Consider the following 27,198-nt stretch of genomic DNA (forward strand, 5'->3'; position numbering starts at 1 on the left):
GAACTTCCGCACGAGGCAGCTCCGCCAATCCGGGTAGGAAAGTTTCCGGGAACACACTGCTGGTATCAGCAACAGTTAAGCCGCCCGGGGATGGGGCGTGAAAACAGGATTATCTACAGGATATTTAAGCAACAGGCGGAGGTCGACGGAGCCGAGAGCTTATGCGGCCATCTTCGTTCATCGCTAGGCTCCTCCCCTCGAAAGTTGATTTCTAATCCAAAAGTGATCCAAAGAAAGTCAAAAGGCCTCAAATCCCAAAAAGCGCAGGCAAATGTCAACCTGAGGAGTTATTCTGATAAAAATCATCATTTTCAGAAGGTCTATGCTGCTTGCTAGTGGATTTCTTGTGCAGAATTGCAAATTTTGTAATTTCGGAAGTGTGAGATTGTTGCTGCCCGCCGCACCTACATGTTCGCAATTGCGAACTCTCGCGATGCGTCGCCAAACTCCTGCGGGATCCCGCAGCAAGATCCAAAATGGCGCAGCACTCGCAAAATATCGAGAAAAACAACTCGGCAAACGCTGAATGACGGTAAGTGAACGCCGCACGCCGCAAAATTGTATCACCAAGAAAAAAAATTCCGCTGCGTGCGAATTTGCGGATTTTCTGTAAATTCGCGAGCGTTCGCGGATTGCGAATTTACCAAAAATCCACAAAATCCGCGAGCGGAACGGATTTTCCGCCCACCCTTGTTCAGAGATGCGACAACACCGGCTCCGATGGCGGCACGCTTCTCTGTGGATGCGAGGCGCTTCTTGTAATGCAGTGCAATGCATCAGCTACAGCTGCGACATCCTTGTTCAGAAATGCTACGGCAGCGGCTGCGACGGCGACATGCTTCTTCGATGTTGCGAGACATTTCTTGCGATGCAGTGCAATGTGTCAGCTACAGAGGTGACACCCTTGTTCAGAGATGCAACGGCAGCAGCTGCGACAGTGACACGCTTCTTCTTCGTGAGTCGCGCTTTCAGCCCCTTGCGACACACAGTCCCTCAGAAGGCCCAAAACTGCAGCAGGCACTTCTAGAGTACTCATGGGGAGCTGGTGGTTGAAGTCTGTTGAAGTCTGTTGTCCCTGAGACTTTAGCAGGAGGCAAGCTCTTCTCTCAAGCCCTTGGTGAATAAAGTGCACACAAAGTCCTTTCTCCTTTCTTTGGCAGTCAGGCAACCACTGCAGGCCAATCCCCCATGCAGCACTTCAGCTTAGGGATAGTCTCTCCTCAGTTTCTTCTGGTTCCTCTCCCCAGCAAAGGTTTCTTCTTCTTGTCCAAAAGTGATCTAAATTCTTGGGATCAGGGTCCCAATACTTATACCCCAAAATCCTTTGCCATCTGAGGGCAGAGGGGCCTTTGCCTAGTCCAAACCAGTTCTGGAGCACTCTGTTTACATGACTCCTTCTTTCCTTTCACAGTGCAGAGCAGAAACATCAGATGCCCCACTGGAAGTGAAGCCAGCATTGTGGAGGAAAGGCACAGTCCTGGAGCACTTTATTGTCATGACTCCTTCTCTCTTTCACAGTGCAGGGCAGAGACATCAGACGCACCACAGGAGGTGGAGCCATTATTGTGGAGGGAAGGAGCAGCCCTAATCAGGTCCCAGGTGCAACTCCTCCCTCCCATCTAGATGCAGATCTCTCTATTCCCCACTGGGCTGACTCGTCCTATCTCCTGGAATCCCCCAGCCCTGTCACTCAAACTCCAACAAGGAATACACAACCTAGTAGAGGCAAGCTTGGATAGTTAGACAAGAAAATACCTACTTTCTAAAAGTGGTATTTTCAAACACAGAATATTAAAATCAACTCCACTAAAATATGTATTTTATCATTCTGAGTTCAGGCATACTAAACTCGAATTTCTTCCATGTTCCCTGAGGCAGTTAGGATTATAAAATGTAATGATGTAACTGCCCATTTTGGCCTATAGAGAACAGGTAGCCTTGCAATAGTGAAAAACGAAAATGGCTGTAATTCACTATTAGGACATGCCACACACACCAGGGCTTGTCCAGGTGGACTTTTAGTACGAGGTGACAGATTAATAGCTCCGCATGTACTCAGAGAAAGAATTGTGAAAAGAGCACATGAAGGGCATCTGGGTAAAACATTTACCAAGACAAGGGTTTGTGAACATTTTTGGTGGCCACAGATGGACAAAGAGATTGTGAGGTTTATAAGTGAACCTAACTCAAAAAAGTGGTTGATTTCTTGAAGGATTTGTGAGTGACAATGGAGTGCAATTTGTGAGTCAAGATTTTAATTCGTTTTTAAATCAAAGTGGTATTATTCACTTAAAAAGTGCTCTTTATCATCCACAAACAAACGGTTTGGTGGAGCGCATGAACAGAGTTTTAAACAATTGTGTACAGTGGGCCTTAGCTCCGAAATGTAATGTACAGAATGCGGTTAGGTCAGTGTTATGGTTCTATCGTACTACACCACATTCCACCACAAATGTGTCTCCTTATGAACTTCTCTGTGGAAGAAAACCTTGTTCTAAGATTTGTCCAGGATGGATGTCGCAATGGGTGAAATTAAATACATTAGAAAATATGGATGAAATAGTGAGGCACAATGTTACTCAAGCTCAAACAAAACAAAAATGTATTTTTGATTCAAGAAAAAGAACTATTTCAAAAATTTTTGTTGTTGGTGACAAGGTTAGTATTAAGACACCTACTCATAGAAACAAAGGTAGTATTAAGTTCTCAGATATTTTCACTATAGACAAAGTTTGCTATAAGAGTGAATTTTAAGAACTGGTGGAATGTTGCAAGAGTTGTTAAAATTTCTAAGTCATCTGATCATTCCTCTGTTCCTGATGTTGTTCAAGGAAAAGACTCGTCTTTGTCCAATGATGGGTTGCGTAGAAGCACTCGTCAACGTAGGGTTCCTGCTAGGTCCCGTTAATGGTCATCTTAGGTATTGATAATATGTTTTACTATTGTTTAGTGTCTTGTATCACATATAGAGATATATATAGTTTCATTTGTTTTATTTATGTTTTTATTTCTATTTATTTTTGTTTCATTATTATAAGGAAAGGGATAATGTAGTTTTCTAGTCATCTTAGAATGTTCTGGTTAGATTTCTCAATAAGATTCTTTAGTAATGTTCTAAGTAGAACTCTGTATTCAAATGTGAGATTTACAGTTGCTGTCTTGATAGTTGGCTGCTTCGCAGCACCTGTGCCACATTAAACTTATTTATTATCCACTTAAGTCCTTGTCGTGGATCTACTTACTATACCTAGTTTATACGTACAATGCACCCTGCCCTTGGACCTACCATAGGAGTGTCTGACATGAAGAAAAGGGATGGTTTAGGGACTGGCAAGTGGGTGTACGAGCTCAGTCAACATGGCAGTGCCAGACTGCACACAGGCTCTGCAATGGCATGCCATAGACACACTTTTACAGGCTGCTTCTCTGGATGGCTCAACCAGTGCTGCAAGCCCACTAGCAGCATTTGATTTACAAGCCATGAGCACAATCAGTGCACCATACTAGGGTCTGACAAGTAAACCAAACCAGCCAATCATGGAATCACTAATCCATACATCAATGTATAATAGGAAGAGCATATGCACTTTAGCACTGAACAGCAGTGCTAAAGTGCCCAGAGTCATAAAACCAACAAAAACAGGTCAGAGAAATTACAGGAGGAAGGCAAAAAGTTCACGGATGACCCTGCAAAAAGGGGCAAGTCTAACAGTTCTTTAGCTCACTTTGCCACCCCAGTTCAGAAACAGTTATGTGCAAATCAGTCTTGATCCTGTGCCTCATGGGAACAGTCCAGCCTGAACTATCAAGCCATGTCTTCCCTGGACCAGAAACAAGCATCCTCGGACCAGTTTAGGGCCAACAGCCCTCATCAGCAAGGCTAGCTTGAATCCAGTGGCAAAGTGTTCAGGGTATGCCCAGACGTGTGTACCTTGCTCACGTTGCCACTGGATTCAAGCTAGCCTGGCTGATGAGGGCTGTTAGCCCAAAGCCGGTCCCAGAATGCTTGTTCCCTGAACAGGGAAAACATGGCTTGGCAGTTCGGGCTGGACTGTTCCCATGAGGCACAGGATCAAGACTGATTGTCATATAGCTGTGTCTGAACTGGGATGGCAAAGTGAGCTAAAGAATGATGATGGATTCAACCCAGATCTGTGACTGGGGGTGAGTGTTTGAAAAGTTTCAGCACTCTGTTCATCATCTCCTTGTGTTTGGTTTGTTCGCCCTAAGTTGGCATGGTATGCCCAGACGTGGGTCCCTTGCTCACTTTGCCACTGGATTCAAGCTAGCCTGGCTGAAGAGGGCTGTTAGCACGAAACCGGGCCCAGGATGCTTGTTTCCAGTCCAGGGAAGACATGGCTTGGTAGTTCGGGCTGGACTGTTCCCATGAGGCACAGGGTCATGATTGATCTACATACAGCTGTGTCTGAACTGTGGTGGCAAAGTGAGCTAAAGAATGATGATGGATTCAACCCCGATCTGTGACTGGGGTGAGTGTTTGAAAAGTTTCAGCACTCCGTCCATCATCTCCTTGTGTTTGCTAATTTTAAAGAATAATCCATGGTAGCGAAATGGGTGCGAAGATTTGGGCGAACTATAAATGTGCGATTCGAGGGAACCAATAGCGATCTTACTTTCTTCAATCTACCCATGCAAAGGGCGGTTAGGCCCAGTACTCAGAATAAATTAAGCTCTGAAAGACCAAGTATTTGCTCAAAATATCACTAAATAAGTAGTCTCATTGCACTTGTTAATTGTATTTCGCACAACCTCAATTAGGAACTTGCCACTTAGAAAGCGTGATGTAATGTACTGATGAATCACGACTTAGAGAAGTATAATAGAAATTCCAGAACGGATTTACCAATATTTCATGCAAGGAGCAGTGAATTGTTACCTCAGTCACAAGGTTATCATCAGAATCAATCAATAAATGATTCAGGTATTTGGCGGCAAAAAGTTATGAAGAGCACTTAAATGATAATTTGATCATCTTCAGCCTACATATAGAAATACCAAAGGCACTGTAATTAGTTAGCATAAATCACCACATACTTAAATAGCAAAACCAAAGAGCGGAGTATAGTACATCCATGTATTTCAATTCAGCTGTGCATATTGGGAAATGATAATTTGATCACCTTCAGCCTACATATTGAAAAATACCAAAGGCACTGTAATTAGTTAGCATAAATCACCACATACTTAAATAGCAAAACCAAAGAGCGAAGTACAGTACATCCATGTATTTCAATTCATCGGTGCATATTGGAAAATTCAGGTAAACTTAAAATTTAGAGCACATAGAATGAAGGGCACTGTTGCCTAAACATCAAAATGGTTGATAGAATCAGGCTTAGGAAGTAAGGAGCCTTAAATCCACTTTTAAAGTGATAATTCCCTGACGGCACCCAGCAGCTGCTTGAAAGCAATTTGTCCATAAAGAGAGAAATAAAACTAGAAAAAAAAGGACTAAACCTTGCATGAAGTGAGTGTCATTGAAGAGGGAAGCCTCACAGGGAGATCGGCTTCTCTCATCTCACGAGCGCTTCTAAAATCGCGGGCATCATACCGCTCTGTGAAGAATCTGTTGAATGAGTGACAGGGAGCGCCTTGCAAGTCCCAGAAGGTATTCCGCTCTCTGTCTCTAATGTTCCGACAGCTGTGCGTACATTCTGGCTGTTTCTGTTCTTCTGAACACGTCACGAAATCCTTCTTCCTCACCGCCGTCACGGAAATATCACCATCTTCCTTGGGCATTAGCCACGCCCCCCAAAGTAAAACAAACTAAAGAACAAGTCCCATCACCAATACCAAATGGGAACACAAATAGGACAATGTAACATTACTGAAAGTGCTATAGGCTTGACGAACAGGCCATCCAAGCAATTTCAATACTGGAAAAAAACATACAAGCCAATGACTGAAGGGAACTGAGCCAAAGCCTACAGCCTTTCTCTGTATAATTCTTTGTATTGTACTTTTTAGGTCTTGCCTGTGACAGTTCATTGACTGCATACACTCTCGCTTGCAAGAAATATTGTATAGAACAAGTGGATTGTAGCCCACCTATTGCTTAGCATTCGTTGGCTACTGCCACTCTTATTTACTGCCTTCTAAAAACCCAAAGCATGCTGGCTTGACTTTTCTTCTTTTAGCTGGAGCATGTACCAAGTACTGATTGCTTTAGCTTGCTTGCTGTCCTGCCTCTAATCGTGCTGGGATTCCGGTATTACTTTTACTTTTTCTTCTTCCCTGTTGTCCTTGTTGAACCTCTTGCAATTTGAAGCTATGTTTTACTATGCCTCACACACTTCAAAGAACTCTTTCCTACTCTGCATGGATATTTATTGTGACAACGGATGGTATCTGTTTCCAAATTTATTTTCACTAAGACATGGACATGAGCACAATTACTTTCTTTATGTCATTAGATTTTTTGCCAAATGTCATATATTTAGGTGTTTTTCTGTGAAGAGTAACTGATTTGCTCAGAATCACACGGTTGTTGTGCTGAGGCCTAACAAGCATTGGCAAAGCCACTATGCCTCATGGCTGAAACTATTGGCTCTGCCATTGCAATTTGTTCATGCTGTATAGCATGGGCATTGCCGACATTGGCAGTGATTTTTGTAGCAGGTCTGCTATACAGCATGGCTTAAAAAAAAAATAAGAAGAAAAGGACTATGATGCATTTAGTGCTAATGCACTTTTTAAAACTTTTTTTTGATTGAGCTTAGCGTTGCAGCCCATGCGCTGCTCGCTTTGCAAGGCATCCAGTATTCAGTATAGTCTGGAAGCTCCGCCCACTCTCCAACCATCTTTATCATTGGCTTAGGTCCTAAATGCTAACAAGCGATTGGTTTTAGGCTTGTTAGTCCCTCCCCATGACAGCCAAGTCGTCATGTTTATCCTTCCATGGCTACTGGCCCCTTTACTCCGAACACTATTTTCTTCCCATCACTCTCGCAGTCCATGACTTCTTGGGCCCCCCACCCCCTCCCGGGCACTCCCGTTCGTGCCTTCTCGCACCCTGCCCGCACGCCCGTTTCCAATGCAATAGGTCTCACGTAAATGCGAGTCCTATTGCATTGCAAATGCTTGTTATGAATGTCAGTGCCTGGAAGAGGTGATCCGGATAGTCGCTCGTCTAGCTTCTTAAATACAGGGCATTAGAGTCTCTAGAGATGTACTTTTACAAGATGGTCGAGCCCCTGTCTGCTTGTCAGAAGTTAACAGCGAGGAGGGGAAGATGTGCATCGCGTTGGGAAATTGTGATTGCTGCATTTACCAAAACAGGAAAAAAGTTGCATGTTTCTGCTTTGAATACTGTTTGCTTGTCGACTCAGAACAGGGATACAGTCAGCCCACCTGTTCCCAGGCCAGTCATAAAGTCTTCGTGACTTGGGCCTGAATTATTTGATCGTCTGTTGGTCAACCTGGCTCGAGCCCTGGTAGGGCAGATGTTGACGCGAAGGCTGCCTGGTGGGAATGAGCTGTACGGCCGCATCGTTGAGACAGAAGCCTATCTGGGCGGGGATGACAAGGCATCGAACTCAGTGGGTGGACACCGTACGGGTAGGAACGTGGCCATGTTGATGCCACTGGGGATGATGTATGTTTACCAGATCTATTGTATTAACTACTGTTTGAACGTGTCAAGCCAAGGCGACGGGGTAGCCGTGCTGCAACGGGCGCTTGAGCAGCTGCAGGCCTGGATTGAGTGCAGGAAGCTTGGGGTGCATGCCTTAAGCAGGAAGCTTGCAAGCCTATTCGGGACTGCGAGCTTTGCAACAGACCTTCAAAGAGCTGTCAAGCTTTTGCCATAGACAAGAGTTGCGATCGCAGAGACCTGACTAGTGACGCAGACGCTTGGGTAGAATCTGATCAGGACCCTCTGACCGCTATAGTGAGCTCGACCTGTATCGGGATCGGCACCTCTGCTGGATTGGGCGACTAAAGCCTTACGTTTCTATCTACGCGGCAATTGCAGTGTGAGTGTACTGAACAAGAGCGCAGAGCAGGAGAGCAGCTAGGGAGCGGCGCGCCTACAGGGAGGATGAACATCTTATAACTTACTGTAAATAGTGAAAATAATTCATAATATTGACCAAGGGGCATCCTATGGAAATACTGTTTACAGCTTTACTGTGTTACATCGTAATTCTTGGATAAAAATAAAGTTAACATAATGTTTTTTTTTAATTGCACTCACCAAGACAGCCTTTGGGTTCCAGGCTTTAAAATAAATTGACCTATCATTTACCACTGCCTATCGAGTGCTCTGAACATGCCTAGGCCTCTTCCAATGTGTCCTAAGCTTAAGGCGGCTGATGGTGTACAATGTTAACCTAAAACTGAATCTACCTGGCTTTCACAAAATGTACTGCCCACTAGGTTTCCAGCCATGTATTCTTAAAAGACATCTCACCCGTGCCACTATTGCAGCTAGACCGGCACTGAGACTTGTGGAGAACTGTATATGAGCAACATGTGTACTTGGCCCTCGGACTTATTCACACGTTTATTGTATGTCCCCCTGCAATGGGCAAGTATTTCTGTGCCCTGCTGTGTACCGACTGCAGTGATCTACGGGATCAATCAATCAATCACTCAATCAATCAATCAATCAAATAATTTGCAAAGCGCACTACATACCTGCGAGGGTTTCAAGGCGCTGAAGGGAGGGGAGGAAGGGGGTGCTGTTGCTACTGGTTGAACAGCCACGTCTTGAGTTGTCTCCTGAAGGATAGAAGGTCTTCGGTTTGTCGTAGGATGAGGGGGAGGGTGATCCAGGTCTTGATGGCGCGGTGGGAGAAGGATTTCCCTCCGGCTGTGGTTTTACAGATGCGTAGGACAGTAGCCAGGGTGAGGTCTGCGAAGCGGAGTTTCCTATTGGGTACGCAGAAGGAGAGTCAGCTGTTGAGATAGGCTGGGCCGGTCTTGTGGAGTGCCTTGTGTGCGTGGATCAGGGCTTGAAGGAGATTCTTTTGTCGACAGGGAGTCAGTGCAGGTTCCTCAGGTGAAGAGTGGTGTGGTTGCGGCGCGGGACGTCGAGGATGAGGCGTGCAGAGGCATAGTTGACAAACTAAGGGCTAATTAACTTTAAAATGCAACACAATGAACGTCTATCAGTCAACAGTCTTAGTTGTAACTTTGATTCTCAACTATCTACAAATTCAGGCAGGCATGGGACCGTTCCACAGTAAAATATGGAGTGTTCTGTGGCGATGTATGGATGCTCTGCATCCACTATTTTCATGTCAGGTTTCAGAAAGGGCCGCAATTTGGTTTGATCCAACAGCTACAGCAAATTGCTTTTACATTTCTATGACAGTTCTTTGAATTATCATTCTACTTTGTTCGAGGTCACCCCTGAGCTGCATTTACTGCTGAATTATTCTGGGAAAGTTTTGAGCGGAGAGGTTTCTTGTTTTAGTTGCATCATCTCAATCTACTATTTGTAAACCGGTGTTTTTTTAATTTTAATTGTTTAAACAAAACCCTCACTTTTTGTACAATTTATCTGTTGTGCCCCAGGCTCTTTTTGTAATAAAATAAATAATTTTCATTGATGTCACTTAAATAACAGAAAAGCGGAAATCTCTTGCATACTGCATCTCGAGAAATTGATTATAGTAACATTGTTGTAAGAATCCTAACCATGATTAATAATGAGTTTGTGGATTTCTAAAGGCCCAGGTTGCAGCACAATGTTTGTGAAAGAGAAGGCTCCAAGAGCATTTTTGCATTGCCAATGACTTTGTTTTTTTATGTTTTAATTTGCTTATTAAAAGGTCCTCCTGGGAAAGGTCTCAAAGCAAACTGCTTAATACATCGCAGTAGGTCATTTTTCGCCATGAGTTTAGCACCCCAAATGAATTGATACAGTGAATAACAAATGATCTTTCCCATCTATAATAAACGTAGTGGTTCTCAATGGACGCTTGGAGAAAGGTGCACAAACAGGATCAACTTGTTAGCATGAATGTCTCTTCAGTCACTATTCCCTCGCCTTACTCCAGGCACCTTCCCAGAGATGCAACACCTGTGGCTCACTGGATCAAGGACCTTGTTGGAGCTCCCAGGAAGGACTTCACAAATCTCAGAACTCTTCCTTAGTACTACGTACCCGTTAACAGATAGACTAGTGTCTCGATTTTGTTTCTTCTGGATGCACAAGTTCCTTTAGTGTCTTGGTGTCATCTCTTTGCCTCTTCTAGCAGCCCATCAATCTCTGCATCTCGACCTTCCAGCACAAGTATCCATCCACCACTACACTCTTTCTATCTTTTTTGTTGCCAAGACTCTGAAAATAGTGTCAAGTTTTCTTGCTACTTTTTTAACAGTAGCTTAAATGTTGCTTATTTCTTCTTTCGAGTTGCTGTGAAGGGCGTAAATACAAAGTAGCAAGGCTTTTTCATCCTGAGTCATGGCTGTGTGCCATTAGCAAATTTTGTAGTTTTCTTTTTAATTCCCCTGACGTCCAGTGCTCCTCCCAGCAAAGAAATATTCCCTTCCTCCCTGCCAGGACAGTTAAGGGTCAATAGGCACCAGGAAAGAAGTGCTATCTTAGGAGGCCGCATTCAGCCAAGCAATCTTTTTCCACTACTAGGACTGCAGGAAAGGCATGGTAGTCAAAACGTGAACCACAAACCCAGCATGAATACTAATACACTGTTTACAGCCCTCTGAGCAGCCCGGGTGAAGCATGAGCCATTGCTTAGGTGAAAAATAATTTCTGTCTCGCTCTGTCACCTCATTCTCAGGCCTAGCCTGGTTCACCGTTGCTTTTGCTACGCCACACATAGCAGTCCCAGGTTGTGCACCTATACCTGGTCCACAGAAGTCACTGGTGTGTCCCTTCTCACCTCCAGGGAATCAACCTTCACTGATTTGGCATTAGTGACCTATTCAAATGTGGGTATGTCTCTTGGTGACTGCTGGGTAGCATGTGGAAAACCTCAATTTAACATATACGCTCAGTTTCTTTCTTCTTGCTGTTACTCTTAATTGTGCACGTCTTGAGCTGTCTTGATGGTCTGCATGCCCTGAGCCATGATAAGGAAGAATATTTGCCCTTGACTCTATTGCCAGGAAGGGTATTTGGGGTTGCGGGCAGTGGCATTGTCTCATGGCTGTGATCTATTAGCTGGACTGCCAAGCCTATCATTGGTTGCAGATGTTCATTAACTGCAGGCCCTCTTCCAAAGGCAACAGCGGGCTCTCTGCCAATTTGCCCACTCTCCCACTGCCAGTAGACATCTTTATTAGTCACAAAATAAACATTCTCTCTGCGTTGTGTCATATGACCATGTGCTCATCTTGGCAGATAAGCAGACTGGTATTCTTTTTGATGGCCAGGCAATACTGTGCATTGTTCTTTGATCCACTAGAATTTGCAATTGGAAAGATTGTGTTCAACCCCATCCCTCCCCTGACTAATGCCAGATAAGCTGCATCAAACAGGTAAGCAATTGTTAATCAGTGCTAGCTGTGCAGTGGCCAGCTTTGAAACCCAATTCAAAGCTATCAGAGTATTGTGGTCTTTTTTCCAAGGGCAGCAAGAATTCCATGGCTGCCCGACTTCTCGCTATTAAATGGTATTGCTGATTTTTTAATGTTCATGGGGGCGCACCAAATTAGTAGTCCAAAAGTCGTAAGTAGAAAAATGTTCTTTATTTATCTTTGTCCATTAAAAACACAAAACATCAATAGAGTATGCAACAAGTTCAGCCAACGCGTTTCACTCCCTACCCAGGAGTTTCTTAAGGGCTTTAATTCATGCAGTTTCTGTCTTCCCTTATGGTTGTCACGTTTTCAAAAGGCTTGATGTTTCTTGCCCTTAAGTCAGTTCAGGTGGTCCACTGTATGTCCATCCCTGGCCTTATTAATGCAAAGTTGTTGCAATACTGCAGTAGCAGACGTTCGGTTTCAGCGTCTCGGCTTGGCTGGTTCCAGGTTATGAAAGACTTTTTTTGTCCTCACTTTCATAAGAGCAGTGTCATCCCAGGAATTGCATGACAGAGATCAGGTTAGCCCAGCACCATGTGACTCTGGGCAATAGCTCGCTTAATCTTCCTGATGGCCCCCAGCGCCTAGAGACCCTTACGGGTGATTGTGCGCTTTACAAATGTGGATTATTATTATTATTACTCACACAACAGTGAGTGACTCCTCTTCCAGAGGTCATTCAATTCTGTCAATTGGGTTCCTTTTTCTCTGGTGTCTTAGGGTTGTTCCTTATGAATGGGCTCAAACCTGAGTACCAAGTAAACTCCTTTAGCACACAATCTTCAGGGTAGCAAAGCAGATCGATCCAAACATTACTCGGAGAGATGGTTTATGGTTACACAGAACCCAATACACCATCAAATAGCATACAATAAATCATGGAACAGCAAGTGATTTTTCTTGAGATAAGAAAAGTACTATATAATTATACTCAATACTACACTTCTAATAACGCTAATGAAGGTATCTACAGTTTGAGTGTCATTCATCGTTAGTCTATTTGGAGAATATTGAGCTTCTACGCCATTAATGTCCGTTCCTTGCCAAGACACATGTTACACATCTGAGATTTCATCACATCTTAAGACCCCAACCATTTCTTCCAGAGACATGTGCAATTGTCTAGCTGAGACATCACGTTGGCTATCCTGGAACAGTGTTCTCTGCTTCATTGCTGTCATCCGAATAAGCCTGGTGGAAAATGTTGAATTATCTCCTAGGTCGAATGCATTTTTAGGTCGAGCATTCAAGACCTCTTGTATATACTTCAGTGTATACTTATATGTGCATGTACTTTGTGGGCTCTGGAGATCAGTCCTAGGACTTGTCTGCTTCCACTTAGGGACTTTTTTATTTCTGTTCAATTGCCTCTATTTAACTGTCTTGATAGAAAACGACCACCAGCAGAGGTCGGTAAATTACCAGAATTGCTTTCTGCTGAGGGCCTTTTCTTTTCAGAATCACTTTCGCATTCTCTAGATTTCAGTCCATAGAAATTGTCTTCCAAGAGCAGCGGTAGACAATAATATTTTTTCAAATCTTGTATTTTCAGTGCTATGACCACCAAAGGCCCTGCTTTTATATTAAAAACAGAGCTTAATGGAATACCATTTCCCGCGGAAAGACAATATTTCTCTCCAAGTGTTCCCCATACCTGTCATGTCAATCAGTTTGGTACTTACTTTCCCTCCATGTCAAAGAACAGTAGATGTTTCAGCACCCAGGTTAATGTGCTGCATAGCTAAATATATATAAGGTCCCAAAGGCGAGACCGATTGTATTGCAAATGCTTGTTTTAAGTGCATTAGCTTTTGCTATGTCATAACACTTTTTAAAATAAGTTTTAGACACATTGCAAAGCATCACCACTGCTGTACATCATGGCTATGAATCATTGACAAAGTCAATAGATCTCATAGGGGAGACGTACTGGCTTTAAAAGAATTGATTACATGAGGCCGTCCAGTCAACTACAGCTCTCTCTGTAGCCAGACCTGAAAAGGTACTGCCATTTCATTAACCAGAAATCATGGAGCACTTTACCCAGTCTCGCCAGTTTAGTCTCACTGCCCCTTCCTCGTTGGCCGTCCGTCCGTCCCTCGCCCAGGAATGGCGCGCCAGACACCAACCTCAAATAAGCGGCACAAAGCGTCTCTAATTACCTCAGACACCCGTGCTGCTGCTGTCGACGCCATCTCCACAGGCTAGTTAGCTGAGCGCATGCAAAATGATAGGTGTGGGCAGCGCTGACAGAGCCCTGCAATTACCCAAGTTGTTCTTATTCGGCAAGACTTCTTTCTCATGCTACGCCCCCCTTCTAAACGTGGCTAATGACCTTAAGATACGACTGCACGAGTTTTAGCAGCAGGGACTTTCAGGTGGTTGCTTTTACTAGTTTTCTATGGAACGGGCTAGAAGCTTCTGGAAATAGTGTTTTGGGATGATTACAAAGGTGAATCATTTCTGTTCTCATGCAACGTCTGGGTGCAGTCTTGTGAATTCATGCGTAATCAAATCGAAATCAAAGTCCCCTGTGCGTTTCCGCAGACTGCGATAGACTCTATAAGAGGTGTGATATTGAAATAAACCCGGAACCTGGGCGTGCAATTACGGCTCTGGTGGGAGGAGAGAACTGCGGGGAGAGATTGATTGTTCTTATGTTTCCACCATTTGCAAAGACACCAAAGAGTTGTGGAGCCTGCCAGACATGTCATTGCACCGCATGTGGATCAGGGTCTCAAACCGTATAATTACGATTGTGAAAGCTCGGAAATACAAAGCGAGGCAATAATGCATTTGCCTGTGCTCTGGCAGTCTTTTCAGTTTAGGGTTTCATAAGGGAAGTATTACCTTCTATTAGAAGGCATGCGATTCTAGATTTTAGATGTCACTATCAAACAATTGTGAGGGGAATTGGCACATTCAAAGAACAAAAACACTAGTCTCAATTTTTTCATATGACAAATTGTGTGTGACCAAGCAACGCACGAATGTACAGAACATTCTAATACACTGACGCCTATCGTATAAAATATTTTCGTACTACTTAAAAAAAACTAGTTTATCGTTAATGTAATAACTAGTCCGATACAGGGCGTCACCTCTAACACGTTTTATAGATTACTTGTAAAAACGCAATCCCTCTGAGCTCTGGCACACACTGCTTGTGACAAATAGGCAGTTTGCTGGTGGATGGTCTCTCATGTTGACACTGGCAGAAGGTCTTGGGTGTGCCTTGAGGGGTGCGACCGGTTAATGCGTCCAGCGATCCCTTCGGGCAGGTTTGGTTTAAACATGAAGTAGGTGACTGGGACTATGGATTCCCTCTACAGCTAGAGACCCCCACAGAGGCATAAACTTTGTTTTATTATTTTTTGTTTGTTTTATATAGCGCGAACTCGAACCGAATGTATCAGAGTGCTTTACATGAGCAACAGTTGCATTACTTTTAGGCACGGGGAGAAGTGATTTGCCCTGAATCACAGGTTGTTTGAGCTTCCCGCTGGACTTGAACCTGGTTCCCCAGCTTCAAAATACAGGCCTATTCATGCCAACCTGACATATTAAATGAATGGTGCACATTTAATATACTGTGCACATATCAATCAATAAGGGGATTGTGAAGCGTGGTACTCACCCGTGAGAGTCTCAAGGCGCTGGGGGAGGAGGGGTTCAGCTCAGGGTTGGCTGAAAAGTCAGGTCTTGAGGCTCTTCCTGAAGTTGTGCAGGGTGGGGGAGTGTCTGATATTGACTGAGAGTTTGTTTCAGGCTATGGCTGCGATATGGGAGAAGGCTCTTCCCCCGGCTCTGGTTCTGCGGATGTGTGGGGTCGTTGCTAAGGCGTGGTCGGCACAACAGAGGTTTCTTTTGGGTGCATTGAAAGAGACTCTTTCACTGTGGTATTTGGGTCTCATGTTGTGGAGGTATTTGAAGGAGTGGGTGAATAGCTTGAAGATTACTCTCTTTCCGACTAGGAGTCAGTGGAGGTCTTTCAGGTGTTGGGTCACGTGCTCGTGTTTTGGGGTACCGAAGACGAGTCTGGCAGCGGTGTTTTGGATGGTCTGGAGTTTCTGTAGCTGGGTTTTGTTGATTCCTGCATAGAGGGCGTTTCCGTAATCCAATCTGTTGGTGATGAGGGTGTGGGTGACGGTCTTTCTGACTTCGGGTGGGATCTACTTGAAGGTCTTGCGGAAGATGCGGAGTGAGTTGAAAAAGGTTGAGGCGACGGCGTTCACCTGGTGGGTTATGGTGAGGGAGGAATCTAGGATGATGCAGAGGTTCCGGGCGTGGTTCGTCAGGGTGGGTGGGTTTCTGAGGGCGTAGTGCCATCAGGAGCTGTCCCGCATGGAGGGGGAGGGTCCAAGGACGAGAACTCCGTCTTCCCTGAGTTTAGTTTTAGGCAGCTATCCCTTATCCAGGCAGCAACGTCTTTTATTCCTTCTTGGAAGCTGAGTCTGGTGTCTTCGGGGTTCTTCGTGGGGGAGAGGATGAGATGGATGTCGTTGGCGTAGGATACCATGCTGAGCCCATGCTGTCTGATGATGGCGGCGAGGACAGCCATGTAGATTTTTAAGAGCGTGGGGCTGAGCGAAGATCCCTGGGGTACTCCCCAGTACTCTGTGGGCTCAGAGAGGAAGGGTGGCAGTCTAATCCGTTGGGTTCTGCCAGTGAGGAAAGAGCAGAACCAGTCGAGGGCGAGTCCTTTTATGCACGCTTTGTGGAGTCTGGTTCCAAGAGTGCAGTGGGAGACAGTGTCGAAGGCAGCGGAGAGGTATAGCAGGATGAGGGCCGTGGTGTTTCCCTGGTCGAGTAGTATGCGAATGTCGTCGGTGGCGGTGAGGAGGGCGGTCTTCGTGCAGTGGTTGCTGCGGAATCCAGATTGGGAAGCTTCGAGTATGGCGATATCTTCGATGAAGGTGGTTAGTTGTGTGTTGACAAATTCTTTGGAGACTTTAACTGCGAAGGGACAGCGAGAGATGGGCCGGTAGTTTTTCAGGTCTGTTGGGTTGGCCAAGGGTTTCTTGAGGAGGGGCTTGACTTCAGCCCACTTCCAGTTGTCGGGGAAGATGCCGGCTTCGAAGTTGGCGTTGATGGGGTGGCTGAGTTCTGGCGCGATGGCAGCTCGGTGGAAAATGTGCGGCGGGCAAGGGTCCGTGGGGGCTCCTGAGTGGGTGTTTTTCATGGTCCTGGTGGTGTGTTCGGTGGTGACTGGTGTCCAAGTGGTGATGGTGGGATGGCTGTCATTGCTATAGGGGAGGGTGGTTACTGGAGTCTGTTCGTTAAAATTGTCATAGAGGGTTTTTATCTTTAGGTGAAAGTAGGAGCTGAGTTTGTTGCAGAGGTCCTAGGATGGTGTGATGTCCGTGGCTTCGCTGGGAGGTTTGGTGAATTTCTGGATGATGTTGAAGAGTTCCTTTGAGTTGGTGGTGTTGTTGAGGATTTTGTTCTTAAGAAAGAACCTCTTGGTGGTTCTTATGAGTTGATGGTAATCTGTCATGGCGTGCTTGTAGGTGGACTGGTCCTCTGTGGTTTTGCTGTTTCTTCATCGTTTCTCGAGCCGTCGGCATGAGCATCTAGCTTCATGGACGTTGGTGGAGAACCAGGTGGCCTTCTGAGGTCATTGTCTGTCGGGGCAGACGAGGGGAGCGAGCTTGTCTGCGCAGCTGGAGATCCAGTGGTGTAGTTTCATGGCAACGGAGTTGGCGTCGGTCGTGGTGGAGTAGTGGTCGTGGATGAGGGTAGAGTTGAGATCCTCTTCTGTGATCTTGCTCCAGTTCTTTTGTGGCAGGCACAGGGCAGGCATGGGAGCGGTGGTGGTGGTGAAGGAGAAGTGGTGGTCTGTCCAGAGGGGGTCGGAGGTGTGGCTGAAGTGTATGTTAGTCCCTCCTGCGAAGATGGGGTCGAGGATGTGTCGGTCTTGTGGGTGGGGGTGGTGACGAGCTGCTTCCATCCGAGGTTGGCGAGGTTGTCCATGAGGGCGGTGGAGTCAGGGTCGCTGCGGTTGGTGAGTTGAAAGTTGAGGTCTCCAATGAGTATGTAGTCCGTGGAGGCAGTACTTTAAATGGGCCAGTACCCACCGGTACTGAGTATCGTCATTTTTTCATTTTCTCCCCTTGGGTATCAGCCCTTTTTCTAGAAGGAAAAGAGTACCGGTACTCATGGGGACCTGACTTTAACCGAGGCAGAGCTCCTATTATCCCTCAACTGATACCAAGGCAACACCTTTATCAAGCACTGCACGAAATAAATAACAGGAGCTCCTCACCAGGACACAGCATGAGCTGCTATGGAAGTCATCAGGGCAGGGGTGTGCCTACAGAGTGATTAGCGTATCCATTGATCTTTCACAGTGGGGCTGAGAGGGGTCTGTTAAATTTAATGGGTGGCGGTGGGAGGCACTGTTTAGGACAGCACAAAAGAATGTTTGCTGATGCTTTCACCATCGCCACACATCTGAATGGCCTTCTTGCATGTGTAAATAAGAAGGGATCTTGTTACCAAACTCGCTGATTCCCATTTTATCCACCTTGGACAGACTGTAAATCAAATGAAAAATGTGGAGATTGTCACCTGGTTCCCCAGTACAGATGTTGTTGGCTCTGGCCCTAACTCAGGTTTGCAAATGTTCGAGGAGAAGACTTGTGTACTGGACAAATGGCTCAGTGGGCTGTAGGCCACCGGTTCGATTTAAGGCAGGCTTAAGCAGCATGTCATCCTCAGGCGGCTGATAAAAGGAATGCATTTTAGTTAGATTATCGAAAAATCCAGTATGCAATGGCCTCATTAGTATTCAGACCTTGAGTTTTGATACATAAACTGTTTCTTTGGAAAGCTTCACATTACAAACTTTATTTCAAACCATTTGCAAGCGCGAGTGGTTCCGTTTAAAAAGTACTACATTTTTATGTACAGATTACAAAATCGAAGCAAATGGGAAATATTTGCTGAGGTGAACTTTGTGGATGTTGTATTCAGAAAGGATGGTTTACTGAAAGTCAAAGTAAGTGACAGTGGAGGCAATTTAAAGCTCAAACCTTTTAACAGCACATGAGCAGGAGTGGGTGAATGTGCCTATCACCCTGAAGGAAATTGGAGTCTGCAATGGTTTAACAGTGAAGATAAAGGGGTTATTGAGTTGGCAAAAAAACAAGTAAACTGAATTGGGAGAAAGAAGTAAAACAAGCATTTGCAAAGCCAATAGGTCTTGTAATGGGAAAATTAAAAATAAGCTTTATGAAGCGTCCAGAAGAATCATGGTAGGAATGGCAGTGAGGGCGTAGAAGAAACTGAATGGGTAGACGTGGAGGGGAGGAGGGCGGAGGAAGGAAAAAAAAACACGTGACGTGACCAGCGTTCATGGAGTCATATCGTAAAAAACAAAAAGAAAAGAAATAGCACCTGAATCATAGGGCGAGCAGCGGATGACCACTATTTAAAGTTCATCTGTGTTTGCTCCATTTACTACTGAAAGAAAAGGAAGTGACACGTGGCAAAAGTTCCCCATTTAGAAGGCACCAAAGAAGAGTGAGCCCCTCATAAAGCACAAGGGTCTCGCAAGCGAGTGTGCGAGCACATGCTCATGCAGAGGAGACGTACAAAGGATTATGGCCTATTGGATAACACCGTATGAAAGTACAGAACAGACCCCATTAACCTTGAGGAGAAGTAGGACGCCTTTTAGTAAAGACAATTTAGGATGGATGTCCAAGGCAAGAATGGTTAAGGAGTTGCCAGAAACGATGAGGAATAACAATTAATCTAGCTAAATCAGTGCTTTAAATGGGCCACTACTCACCGGTACTGAGTACCAGCAATTTTTTATTTTCTCCCCTTGAGTACCGGCACTTTATCTAGAATGAAGAGAGTACTGGTACTGATGGGGATCTGACTTAAACCCAAGCAGCGCTCCCTTCATCCCTCAACTGATACTACAGGATCACCTTTATCAAGCACTGCACAGAAATAATCACAGTGGATCTTCACCAGGACACAGCGTGAGCTGCTTTGTACGTCACCAGAGCAGGGGTGTGTTTGCAGAGTGATTAGCATATCCATTGCTCTTTCACTGTGGGGCTGAGAGGGGGCTGTAAAATCTAATGGGTGGTAGTGGGAGGCACTGTTCAGGGTAGAATATTTCATGGACAGAACAAAAGAATGTTTGGTCAGACCACTGTCTCACCTACTTTTCCTGGGAGTTAGCCTCGGCCTGCCTTTCAGGCCCCTACTATCGTAAACCAGCCTTAAAAATATTGAACCTTCCAAACTTGCGACAGTTCTCATGGCTTCTAGACCCGCTCTTACCCGGCATCTTGATGGGAATCGTGTGTTTCTTTGATTGTTTATCCAATTCCATGACCATGCTTGCCACACCGACTTTGTCCAGGTTCTCCAGGGAATCACCTTCTGAACCCTGGTTTACCCCGGAACTGTCCGTGCGTAATCAGGAGTGTAAAAAACTTGAACGGGCTTGGTGCCTCAGCGAGTATTGTCCACTGGCTAAGGCCACTCTCAAGGGCAGGCAAAAAATCTATTATACTGCGATAACACAGGCAAAGAAACAGTACTTTGCAGTCCGCATTGAGCAGGCACATAACAACTCCAAGGAGATCTTCATATAGTTCAGAGTTTTACGTCCCCTGCGGCATAATCATGCTCTCTTCCAGCCACAGAGGGCTGGTATAATACTCTATCTAATTTCTTCATGGATAAAATACGTACGATTCATGCGGCCTTCACCTTTTGCCCCGGACCTCCTTCTGTCCCTGTGCCCACTGCCATTCTGCCTGCTGCCCTCAGGCATGCTCTACTTGCCTTTTCTTCTGTGGATCTGTGTAGCTCTCTTAAGATCCTGAAGGGCTTGAAATCGGGTTCACCTGCAGACCCCTGTGCGGTGAGATTGCTTGCCGCAGTCGCGGAGATTATTAACCCCGAAGTTAATTCAATCATAAACGCATCCCTTCATGAGGCTCGGGTACCGGAGGCCTGGAAACAGGCAGAAATCCTTCCCCTTACGAAGAAGCCTACTGTTGATTCCCTGATCCTAGGGAACTATCCCCCTATTTCCCTGCCGCCCAGTTTATCTAAAGTCTGTGAGAAGGTGGTGACCAGACAACCTAGGGACTTTGTTGAAGGGTCTGAGGTTCTGGATCCAGCTCAGTCTGGGTTTCGCTCCTCCTACAGCACCAAGACAGCGCTGGTGGAGATTTCCGAAGCCATTGGCGACTGTTTAGATGCCGGTGGGAGAGCAGCATTGGTATTGCTCGACCTGTCGGCAGCATTCGACACGGTCCCACACTCCCGGCTGATTGCCTGATTCACTGAGATTGGTGTCTCAGGTGCTGCCTGGGGCTGGCTGAGGTCCTTCCTTGAAGGGCGGGCTCAACAGGTCTGGCTGCCACCGGCCGCTTGAACTCCGCAGCTGGATGCCACTGGTGTCCCGCAGGGGTCTTCCCTTAGCCCCCTTCTTTTTAACAGATACTGTCATGTAGATAGGTTTTGCCTTCACACTGTGTTATGTTAGCATGAGCTTATTAGAAGTTTAAACACCATTTTCCTTTTCGGCAGTCTCTGCACATGACACATTTTGTTATTAAAGCTTTTCGCCTTGTAGAATATTTTGCTTCACATGAGAATACTAGGTTTGCCTATAATATCAGCCTTGCTTGGTAAGCTATGTCTGAACAGCGAGTGCCGAGGCCTTCAAGGTTATTTCAACACAGCGCTTGTTGTTCGGTTTGATCAGCGCACGGTCTAGACATAATACATATGCAGCTGTGGCCAACTCTGGTTTTCTGGCGTGTTTAATATTGCACTTCGCAGAGCATGCACACACACTTGATGAATATATTCGCATGCAGAGGGTTGGTGCAGGAGATGATGTGATCCCTTTCTGCGAAGACCAGCGGTATGGGCCCGCCCTTCTAAACTCAAAGAGATCTTCTGTAGATATAATATAACATACTAGCAAGGTAGGGTACACTGAGGTTCTATTTAGACCTTTTCCCTTTAGCATTTTAACATGCTTTCATCCTTTGTATTTTATGGAATAGTAACTATGCTGCTAACCTTGTTCCTTATGATATGTTTGCTTGTATTGGCTAAGATACTGCGCTTGAGAACACTGCATTGGAAATAAATATTTCAAACTTGCACGTGTCATCATTTACTCCTCGTTCTGGACTGATATGTTAGTATAACAAAAGAGTGTTCATGTGTTCCACGTTACCTGAGGTGTTCTAAGTCCATGTTCTGGGTTGTCTAATCAATGAGGGTTTGTAAGAATCAATGAGATACTGATTGCTAGTCTGGTAGGGGATTTTGGATACTAAGGTGAGTTTTGGCACACCCTAATTCACTGAGGTTCCAAGTCTCTATGCACAGTTCTGTGTAGGAGCAGGATCCCTGCGACATGGCGCCCAACCGTTCGTGGTCTTATTAGATGACACTTGAGTAGTACTTATGTCAGTCCTTAACACCCTACACTGTTGTTTCTGGAAGACAGTGGTGTCGGACAAACCTACCTATCTTCAAATAGGTCTTTTCAAGCTTGAATCTTTCAAAACGGTTACCTTGAATTACTACCCAGTTGTGCTACATAGTTTTTATTGTAAATTTTCCTTTCTATGCCACTATGGCCGCGGTGGACATTCCGCTACAAAGTCGCATTGCGGCACACAATTATTTGCAGACTTATAATGTCCCCGTGGATGGCATGGCTGTAATTATGGTGGTGAGTGCCGAGGTGGCTTACACATACGAAATTTTTTACTCGTGGGTGACCTGTGAACCCAAATACTAATGTGTTCGACATGTACACTCCCACTGCCGTGCCATTGGACTATGCTCCATATAGGACACAGAAAGTTCCGATTAACACTTGGCAGCACCGTGTTTGGTTTAATGGCGTCCTACCCCACTCTTTGTTCTCACTGAGGTTGGGTCCCTTATCCATTCCAGGTGCGACTTGGCCTGTTTTGGCTGGATTTACACCTCATCCGGAACACGGGGCGTGTCCCCTTGCTGATGTAAGACGACTACATGTAGTTGCAATTAGCGTGATTAGGTCGTTAGTGCAATACATTACCCGCAATCTCCCGGGCGGGGCCCCAGGTGTTGCGGCGCTTCCAGACGGACAGGGCGGAATGAAGCTTAGTCCTGTGATGGTAAACGCTGTGATGGGCAAGCGTCCCCAGAATAAGGATGATTTTCCTTTCCTGCTTGCCGAGAAAGTTTGACCAGCTGGAAGCAGTATTTCCTAACACGACTCCTGGTGAAAAACACAGGATTCTGACAATTAACATGCCTACAGACTTGATCCAAGAAGCTGGTGACTGTGAGTCATGGGGTAAGATCTTTGCGGCAGTGTATACGAGGTGCTTCGGAACACCGTCTATGACTGTCCTTCCAATGGACGTTAAGCGCGTTCAAGATGAGCACGGACCTGAGGCAGCAGTTGAATTGGGTATGCGCCTATGCAGCAGTTTTGACGTAGTTTCCGATCTCGTACTTGCAAATGTCAAGGGAGATGCAGTGAGCTTTCAGGTGTCTAATGCTTTGCAGGAAGTACCCGATGCCAATAAACCCCAACAGTTACCAGGAATTATTGTGGCGGTTTATAAGACCGAGGGCCGCAATAGCTTGGGAGTCAAGCCATTTTCCACTAAGGAGAAAAAGCAACCCCAAGGGCAGAAGCCAGAGACTGACGAACAGCTCAAGGCTAAAAAGGAAAATTGGCCCAGGTAACAAAAACAAGGTAAACAACAACAGCAGAAAAAAGAGTCTCGTGCTGCATCTCCAGTGCCTGTGCCTACAGAATGTATTTATGACTTGCGCGATCGTGCGACGATAAAATCACCCGATCGTTTTCAGGTTTCTGAACAACGCTCTCCTCGTTCTTTTCAGGACTCATCGGCCTCATTGACCGGTGGTGGAGGAGGCAGCAGTGGTCGGGTGGCCAGCAGGGACGCAACCAGCCCCACCCGAAAGACAGTAAAGGCGAGCAGGACGATTCAACACCGAAAAGACCCTAGTTTCAGAAAAAGAAAGTTGCCGCTTTAACAGCGAGATATGCCACAGATAGTGAGAACGCAGCTTCCGAATCAGACATGGGTTCTGACCTTGCTGGACAGCGCGGCGGAGATTACCATAGTGCGAGAGGCCCTGCGTCCGCTACTGAAGGTGACAGCGACTGACCAATATGTTGTTGTGGAGACAGCTGATACTAGAGTAGCTCCTCCTGATAGACTTTATAACATAGTCCTTTTAATTGAAGGTGACATACAGCGTACCATTAAAGGGTTATTTTGGGAAAATCTTACTACTACCTGTGACATTTTTTTAGCGGAGGCTGACTGGCCCCCACCTTTTGTTCTCGCGGCTCCGAGAGGGGAGGAGGTAATCCTCCCTAGTTTTGCGCACACAGTCTCGAAAGAGCATGCGCTGAATTTTGCAGAAGAGTGGGTTAAGGCTCTTGCGCCGGCGTTGTACCATACACATTGTGGGTGGGATACATTTTCTCCACACCACGAGATTCCTTTACGGTCTATGCCGCAGCCTCAACCTCAATATTCCATCCGACGTGAAGCTAGAGCTTCCGTCGCTGAAATCCTTGAACAATTGGAATATCAAGGTGTGATTGAAACTTGTGTGTCACCGATGAATAACCCTCTTTTCACTGTGACCAAGCCTGACAGCTCGTACCGTTTGGTATTGGATTACCGGCTTTTGAACTTGCATTGCCGTACCTGTGCAGTACAAAATACCCACGGCTCTGCTCTAGTGGATGGTCTTGTGCGTAAATGGTTTAAAACCACACTTGACATATCCAACGTTTTTTTTGCCCACAATTTGGACGGACTGAGTTCTCAGTGGACCAGTTTTACCTGTGACAGCAAACAACACAAGTATAAAAGTTTGCCTATGGGCTATAAAAATAGTCCAGGCGTGTTTGCTGCCCGAATTGTCTCTCTCTTAGAGAGAATAGACACGGATGCGTGTTCGTATGTGGATGACCTATACCTCACAGACGACGAGCTTTGGGCGCATCTGTGTGTTGATCGCATTATTTGTAACTTTGCGGACTTTGGTTACAAGTTCAACTTTGCGAAGTCACATATTGCAGAGTACACAGTGTTGTTCCTGGGCTAAGAGCTCAACAATGAAGGTCGAGGATTGGCTCCTCATTTTTTGGAGAAATGCGCACAACTGCGCGCTCCTACAACTCTGAAAAAATTACAGTCCTTGCTGGGATTTTTGAATTTCGGGCGTACTTATATTCCTGAAAATGCCCAGCGTATCAAGCCTTTGTATGCGTTGATACAACCTACTTTTACCAAATGTTGCTGGCTGCCAGATCATTCAGCTATTTTGCAATCTTTGCAGGCTGATCTTCTAGAATCTAAATTCTTACTGACACGTGACAACCACACAAACCTGTTGATAAGAATCATCCCTGGGGCGGTGGGTTTTACGTACCTTACCTTTAACGAAGGAGACACAGTACCTATTGCTTACAAGTCCCACTTGTACACTTTGGCTGAAATGCGGTTTTCCTCTGTGGAAAAAGTTTTGACAGCAGTGCAAATGGCGATTCTTAAGGAACGTGCAGTGTCGCAGGGAAACCGCATGTTGGTTGTTACCCCGTATCCTGCACTAGAGGCAGTGACGAAGGCCAGTGTACCTAATTCTAAAGCTTTGCACCCATGGTGGATACAATGGGAAGCATCACTGACATCTCTGGATGTCACGTTTGTTTTTGATGCCTCCTTAGAGTTGCAGGAGTTTGTGCAGTATGAGTTTGTTCATCCTGCGCCTTTGGCTATGCGGCCTTTGGTGGATTTCCATTGCATCATATACACTGATGGTTCAGCGCAAGTTGCGCATGGGTCTAAGCAAGCATACGTTTCCACTTGCGCCATTGTGGTAGGTGCCATGGTGAATGATGATTTCAAGTCCAGAGTCGTGCATAAGCATCTTGGGGACTGCACCACACAATTGGCAGAGCTTCGTGCTCTGATGCTTGCATTGGAGTACGCTGATCCTAGTGTGACAACTCTTATTGTGAGTGATTCTTACTACTGTGTCCAGTCTTACAATGAAAACCTGTTCTTTTGGATTCAGAATGATTTTCGTGATTCCAAGGGTAGCAGAAAAAAACATAAAATGATCTGGGTCCGAGTGGCTGAGCTTAAAGAGCAGGTGCCACTCATGTTTGAGATTCACACTCTCGGTCATCAGCGCGTGGGAGTCCACGCTGTTGGCAATTCGTTGGCTGATGTGGCAGCGAAATCAGCAGTATCAACATATTTGGTTGCAGCAGTTACACGTTCCAAAAGTAAGATCGATGATGATATCTTGGCAGCTGTTGCTGCAACTGAGAAGGAAAGTAAATATACTAAAGGATTCCCTTCGAAGTATTCATACCACTTAAGTCCTGATAAAGTTCCTTATGTGAAAATACCTGACGTTGGTGAGAGGTTAATTCCCAACGCGGCCCGCAGGCCCACACTGATTACCGCAGCCCATGAAGGTGTTGTGTCTGCGCATGCGGGCATTTCAGCTACTGTAGCTCAGTTACAACAATATTTCTGGTGGCGGGGACTGTACAAACAAACGTGTGATTATGTCCTTCAGTGTGACATTTGCCAGCGGATTAAGCCTCCAACTGCTGTGCATCCGCCCCAGACACAGTTGTACATATCTAATAAACCGCTTGGGTGTGTTTATTTAGATCACTGCAGTCTTTTTTCTTCTGATACTGCGTATAAGTACATCTTAGTAGCAGTTGATTCATGCACACACTTTGTGTGGGTGTGGCCACACCGCAGCGCTGATTCACGGACTGTCATAAGAGACTTGCGTGTCTTTGTAGGGATTTTAGCCTGTGGTACCTTCTATTCGGATCAGGGTCCGGCATTCGTCTCTAAGGCGTATAAGGATGCCATGACTTCATTGGGGGTCCTAGTCAAGTTTTTGTCTCCATACAGACCTGAGGGTAATAGTGTTGTGGAATGGATGAACCGAGATTTAAAGCAGTCTTTGACGGCTCGAGTTATAGGCACTGGCAGGAACTGGCTGGCCCACCTCAATAGCGTGCAGCGTGCTCTTAATAATCTCCCTAGAAGGTCTCTGGGTGGGCGGACCCCATACGAGATGCTCTTTTGTATCAAGATGTTTGTCCCGGACCTTGACGGTTTAGACTCGGTGGCTATTGCTGCCTCCTTTGACGTAGATGAACATTGCAATGTTGTACAGGATCTACAAAAGACAAGAGAGAGTCTTGGCCACAGATTTTCATTTGACACTGATTCCCACATATCAAAAAAGCCTTCAAAGATTTCTGTTCTAGCAAGACTGTTTAAAAAACATTTTTTGATTCCCCCTTGGACCTATATTTGGATGGTGCTTTTTTCGATTAACCTTTTTATGTCAATTGGTTTTGTGTTTTATTTTTTCCGTCTCGTCAATGGACACTATGTCGAGGAGAGAACATGCATTCGATATATCAAAGGAACATTGGCGCCCCATTCCTCATCACACAGACTGAAGAGAGACTTGGCTTTTGTTATTATCACTGCTTGGCCTGTCTTAGATGGGATTATATGGGATGCTGTTCGATTTCAAATCCATGGGCCCACTGAGGTTATAAATGTCCCTAATGTGCTTAGAGTGTCTATGGCACATGCT

At 45.6% G+C, this 27,198-nt stretch overlaps 1 pseudogene; it reads left to right on the plus strand.

The window, feature by feature from the left end:
* The first annotated feature begins 7,202 nt into the window (after positions 1–7,202).
* LOC147751610 (DNA-3-methyladenine glycosylase pseudogene) lies at positions 7,203–8,036 on the plus strand (annotated as a pseudogene).
* The last annotated feature ends 19,162 nt before the right edge of the window (positions 8,037–27,198 follow it).

This window comes from Lissotriton vulgaris, chromosome 1_1, assembly GCF_964263255.1.
Source record: "Lissotriton vulgaris chromosome 1_1, aLisVul1.2, whole genome shotgun sequence".
Taxonomy (NCBI): Eukaryota; Metazoa; Chordata; class Amphibia; order Caudata; family Salamandridae; genus Lissotriton; species Lissotriton vulgaris.